At 33.4% G+C, this 5,970-nt stretch overlaps 1 long non-coding RNA gene across 1 annotated transcript; it reads right to left on the reverse strand.

Moving 5' to 3' along the window:
• Positions 1-4,087: 4,087 nt before the first annotated feature.
• On the reverse strand, positions 4,088-5,056 carry LOC149139228 (uncharacterized). Its single transcript, XR_016264859.1, has 2 exons — positions 4,311-5,056; positions 4,088-4,209 (listed from the first exon to the last, which is right to left on the reverse strand). It is a non-coding gene; the product is annotated as an uncharacterized LOC149139228 (long non-coding RNA).
• Between the last annotated feature and the right edge of the window lie 914 nt (positions 5,057-5,970).

Consider the following 5,970-nt stretch of genomic DNA (forward strand, 5'->3'; position numbering starts at 1 on the left):
TTGATCAAGTATGTGAAGGATGCATTCTTTGTAAGAAGCACAAAAAAAAAAAACCTTGGAGAGTAAAAAGACAACTAAAGTTAGTGCATGCAGATATAAGATTCTTATGCAAACATTGTCTCCCAACAAAACCAAGTATTTTATTATTTTTGTTGTTGATTTTAGTAGAAGAACATGGGTATATTTTATTAAACAAAAATCTAATGCATTTGTTATCTTTGAACAATTTAAAGTTGTTTCTAAGAAGGAAAGTGGTTATGTTTTGAATACATTAAGCATGGATTGAGGGGTAGAATTCATTTGTAATTAATTTTATTGTTACTACAAAAGGAATGTCATCCAAAGATAATTTATAGGAAGTTATACTCCCCTACAGAATGGTCTGGCTGAGAAAAATAATAGGACAATTGTTGAGATGGCTAGGTCCATGTTGAAAGGTAAATGTCTTCCAAACACCTTTTAGGTTGAAGATGTAGCTAATTTTCTTAATAGATGTCCAACAAGAAGTGTACAAAATATGACTCCATATTAGGAATGTACTAGAAGAGAAATTGATGTTTCTCATTTGAAAGTCTTTGGTTGTATTGCTTATGCTCATGCTCCTATTGAAAAAAGAAAAAAAAACTAGATCATAAAAAGCGTGAAATGCATTTTTATTGGCTATTGTGAGGAGACAAAGGCTTATAGATTCTATGATCCACAAACTAGAAAATTATTGTTTATTCATGATGTGTTATTTGATGAAATAGAGGAATGACAGTGGAAGCAAGTTGTACAACAATAAAACCCAAAAGTTATTGTACAAGAGGAAGTATATTTTGTTTCTAGAAATCCAACTAGTAGCCCAAATACTTCTTTGACTACATCCACTCCATCATCTTCTTCAAAATGAATTCATTGGGGTCAAATGGCTGCATAAAATAAATTATGAGGTTGATAGGTCCATACAAAAGCATAAAGCAAGGTTAGTGGTAAAGGGGTATGCTCAACAACCACATATTGAATACAATGAAACATATTCTCCTATTACAAGATTGGAAATAATAAGAACAATTTTGGCATTAACACCACAATATAATTGGTTTTTTAAATTAGTTTGATGTGAAATCAACCTTTTAGAATGGTGTACTGCAAGAAGATGTTTATGTTCAACAACCCCAAGGATATGAAGTTGCAGAAAATGAACACAAAGTATGCAAATTGAAAAAACTCTTTATGGAATTAAATAAGCTTCGAGAGCATGACATAGCATAATTGATAATTATTTTTTGAAAAATGGATTTCATAGGAGTGAAAATGAACCTACGTTATATATAAAATTAAATGGTAATGATATATTGTTACTTTTCTTATATGTAGACAACTTGATATATAAATCTTCAAGTAATCAGTTAGTAGAAGAATCAAACATGCTACGATGATTGAATTAGAAATGATTGATTTGGGATTGACGCATTATTTTCTTGGCATATAAGTGAGGAAAATGGGTGATGGTATATTTATTTCACAAGAAAAATGTGTTATTGATCTTCTTCACAAATGAAAAATTGAAAGCAATAAATCCATGAGCACACCCATGAATATAAATGAAAAAAAAATCTATAGGAGATGGAGCTGAAAAGGTAGATGCTAAATCCTACAACAATTTGGTAGCAAGTCTTATGTATGTTACTATCAGTAGACCTAATATTATGCGAGAAATAAACTTGATTTCTAGATTCATGTAAAGTCCAAGTAAGTTTAACTTTGCTACAACAAAAGGAACTTTGAGGTATCTTTGTGGAACATGCAACTTTGGTATTTGGAATGCATTTCAAAATAATTTTAAGGTGGATGGTTATACAGATAGTAATTGGGAAGGATTCCTTGATGATAGAAAAAGTACTTTAGGTTTTTCTTTAGCCTAAGATTAGGTCCAATATCATGGTCTTCAAAGAAACAACCAACTATTTCATTATCTTCTACAAAGGCAGAGTACATTGCAACAATAACAACCTGTGAAGCACTTTGGTTGAAGAAAATATTGATAGATTTGTAGCAAGAACAACAAGATGCCACAATTATTTATTTTGAACATATCTACAATTGCCATAAGTAAAAATCTATTCTTTCATAGCCACACGAAACATATTGATATCAAATATCACTTCATAAGGATTATGTGGCAAAAGGATAAACTGAAATGAAGTTTTGTAGGAAAAATGATCAACTTGTTGATATATTCACCAAAGCACTACCAAAAGAAGGTTCCATTATATGAGAAACACACTTGGAATTACCTCATTAAGAATTAAGGGTGAGTGTTGAAGATAATGCTTAATTCATTGTCAGCATAGATTATGGTTCAACACTTAACAAATTTTGAGTTATGTTAGCATAGATTATAAGTGAGTAGATAGGAAGTCAAGATTAGACTCAACTAATTAGTTGAAATTAGATTCAAATGACAATTTACATAGTTGTGGAATTTGAAAGCTATTTTTATAGTTGTAGAAGTATTGAAGGCCATATATATTTTTGCACTTGATTGCTTTGATCAAATGAATAATAAGAAGGAGAACAAAGAATATCAAGCATTGAGACCTTTGATGTTTGTTTAGTTCAATATTTATATTGTGTTTTTCTTGATTATGTCTATTTCCCCATAACTTTTCTACAATAGATTGGTTAGTCCCTCAAGACATGGTCACTGTGGCAGGCCTGGTCTGCCACTTAATCCTGCTATAAAGTCCCCTTCTCTATACATCACCCAAGTCCAAATTTCAACCGCTACTGCCATGGAACAATATAGATTTATAATTCCAGAAGCATTTAAGAGGGATTTCATGTAAGATATTGAGGAATGAGTGAGACGAACACGTATATTTGTTCCTAACTTTCAATGGAGGAGCGAAATGAGAGATTGGATTCCCAATGTTGATAAATCCACCAGGGAAAAGGCATCTACCTACATGTAGACAATTAACTTGTATTGGCATGCTAGAAAAAAAGATGGGAAGAGTCCTTACTAATAGAGTAGACACCAAATAGAAGCTCATCATGTGCATGATTGAACTCATGGAGAAAATGGACACTGTCAATGGAAAAATCAATCTATTGTTCAAGCCCATTACTGGCACTCAAGCCCCATCATGAGAAACCAGTGGAGATCTTCAACCACCCGATCTGACACACAACCTAACAGCATGACAACATTCATAGCTTAAACTATGATTTTTATTTTGTCTCATAATATGTTCTTGTCCATTTGTTCATGTAATTATATCCATGTAATACTCTCTATTTGTTTATGGTTCATGCTTTTAGATCAATAAATTACGAATAGTAGGGGCAAGTTAAAAAAAAAAAGTTTATGCTACTTGTTTGGTTTCCTCAATGACAAACTAGTAAAGACTATCTATGATTTAATTTTATGTATTGTGGAAATAATTTCTCCAACCTTGCCAAAAAAATATTTGTCCTGTACTAAATAGAGCTTATACTAAATAGAGGTTATAGAAATTATAAATCATGTATATACTAAATAGAGGTTATAAAGATTATAAAACATGTATATACTAAATAGAAGTTATAAAGATTATAAACCATGTATAGAGGAAATAATAAAAAGACATAACATCATTCATAATTTTTCATAAAATCATAAGGTTTGAGTACAGAAAATGAGATTCGGTCCAATAATTTTTTTCTAAGAAAATAATCGGCATTCTAAATTGATATCGGCCGCTCTTTCTGCTCTACCTACACTAGTATGCGCAGATTTAATAAAGAGAAAAGAGAGATATTATTATTAAAGTGATCTCTATATCATTCCCTATAAACTAATTGCTTCTTTCCCCTCCCTCTCGCTAGTTTTTCCCTTGCTCCCATATTAGGATGTGGGCAACCGGTGTTGGAGTCCAGGCCCCTCTTTACCACCGATCCTTACGAGTCCATAGCGGATTTGAATACAGCTGCCTCCTTCTCTAAATGGAGTGGAGTTATCCACAGCAACCGTCATCCAATGGACAAAATTATTGCCCTAAAACTCAGAGCTATGGATCTGCACGACCCGGTTTGATCTCCTCCTCCAACACTTTGTCATTTCTCCTCTCACTTGATAATTAAGGAAACAAATTCCTCGTCAGCTATAGACTACCTCTCCTCTGTCCCATATCTACATCCGCATCAACAAAGAACAGAGAATCCGAAGGTCTAATCCCCACGGTACTGCAAGTGGACAAGATCCACATTAACATCAATAAAAAGCAGCAAACCCTAAAATCTCGAACTTCCAGAAATGAAAACAAGAATACAAGAAGACCCCAAACCTAATCTCGACGTGGTAGAGATCACTTTTCGCTCCGTTCCCCTGGATCGCCACCACACATCACATGAGAATCCGTCTAATATTGGGAAAAATCAAGCAAGCGGAGGAACGACAAATTGCCAAGAGGAGAAAGCGGGACCGTGAAGATCCATAGATCTGAGTTTGACGGCAAATAATCTCTCCCTTGGATAACCGCTGCGGTAGGTTACGCCACTCCAGTTGCACAAGGACGCGGCCTCGCTCTAATCTGCATGGACTCTCAAGGATCACCGGTGATGAGGGAACTGGAATCCAACAGTGGCCACCGAAGATCTTGATATGGGTAAGCGAGGGAAGAAGAAGAGAGAGAAAAAGGGAAAGAAGAGAAACAGCATATAGCGAGAGACTGATTTAGATGAAGTAAGACAAATTTATATAAATAGTAGAGCCTGAGATATAGAAAAATGGAGAACAAAAGTGGATGATTGCACCTCGTGGGGTCAGTCTAGTTGAAAGCATAAAAGCATGGAGATCAACGCTACGGAGAAAAGCATAAACGCCTGGAAATCAATATAAACATGGTGACGTACTCCAAGAAAAATAATAGAAAATGTATGTTTCCTTTTCGTGGGTTACAGGAGCAGACATGTCCCTCGTGGATTCCCTGTTAGTCCAAACAGGGTACAAGCACCGACTCTGAACGCAGTGAAAACGGGAAGAAGGTATAATAATTTTATGGCAGTGAACGAATAAAAAATGTTTGGCAAGTGGGAGGCGTTTAATTTAATCGCACTGAATTACTAAATAATATTTGGCAAGTGGAAAGCCAGAGCCATATACTAAAATCAAAGATCAGTGATAATTTGATGCGGAGTGAATGAATAAATAATGTTTGGCAAGTGGGAGGTGTTTAATTTGTTGCCATTGAATGAATAAATAATGTTTGGCATCTCCAAAGCCGCAGCTATATCAAAAGTTGAGTGATAATTTGATGGGAGTGAATGAATAAATAAATAATGGTTGGCAAGTGGGAGGCCTTCACTTCGTTCGCATTGAATTAATAAATAATGTTTAGCATCGCTGAAGCATATCAAAAGTTGATTTTATATTCTGCCAGGTTGCATTGCGTCCATGGCAAGTTATCTTTTTATTTAGTGATTAAATTTGATGGGTATTTATTCACATTTTATTTTTTTATTATTATTTATTAGTATTTTTAAAATCTACATGTTAGTATTAGCACTTAATTAATATTTTAAAAGGTTAATTTAACAAGTATATATAGTTTAATTAATAGATGAAATGACTATTTTTTTTTTTTTTTTTTTTTCCTGGTCAATTTTGTTCGAAATTAAGTATAAATTTCATAATTTTAAGGTGTTTAATATGCAAGAATCAAATGTTGGTTTTTCAAGGCCATCAATCCATTTATGCATTCCAAAGTGTATTTTAAGCAACATTAAATAGAATATAGTCTAAAGTTTAAGAATTAAGTATAGATTTCATAATTTTAAGGTGTTTAATATGCAAGAATCGAATGGTTTTTCAAGGCCATCAATCCATTTATGCATTCCAAAGTGTATTTTAAGCAACATTAAATAGAATATAGTCTAAAGTTTAAGCAGGGTAGCATACTCTCTCCCATTCAGGATATGTATGCGTGTATAAATTAGAGAAATAAA

Source organism: Pinus tabuliformis, chromosome X (genome assembly GCF_031772625.1).
Source record: "Pinus tabuliformis cultivar Carrire ecotype Pingquan chromosome X, CPIR1, whole genome shotgun sequence".
Classification (NCBI taxonomy): domain Eukaryota; kingdom Viridiplantae; phylum Streptophyta; class Pinopsida; order Pinales; family Pinaceae; genus Pinus; species Pinus tabuliformis.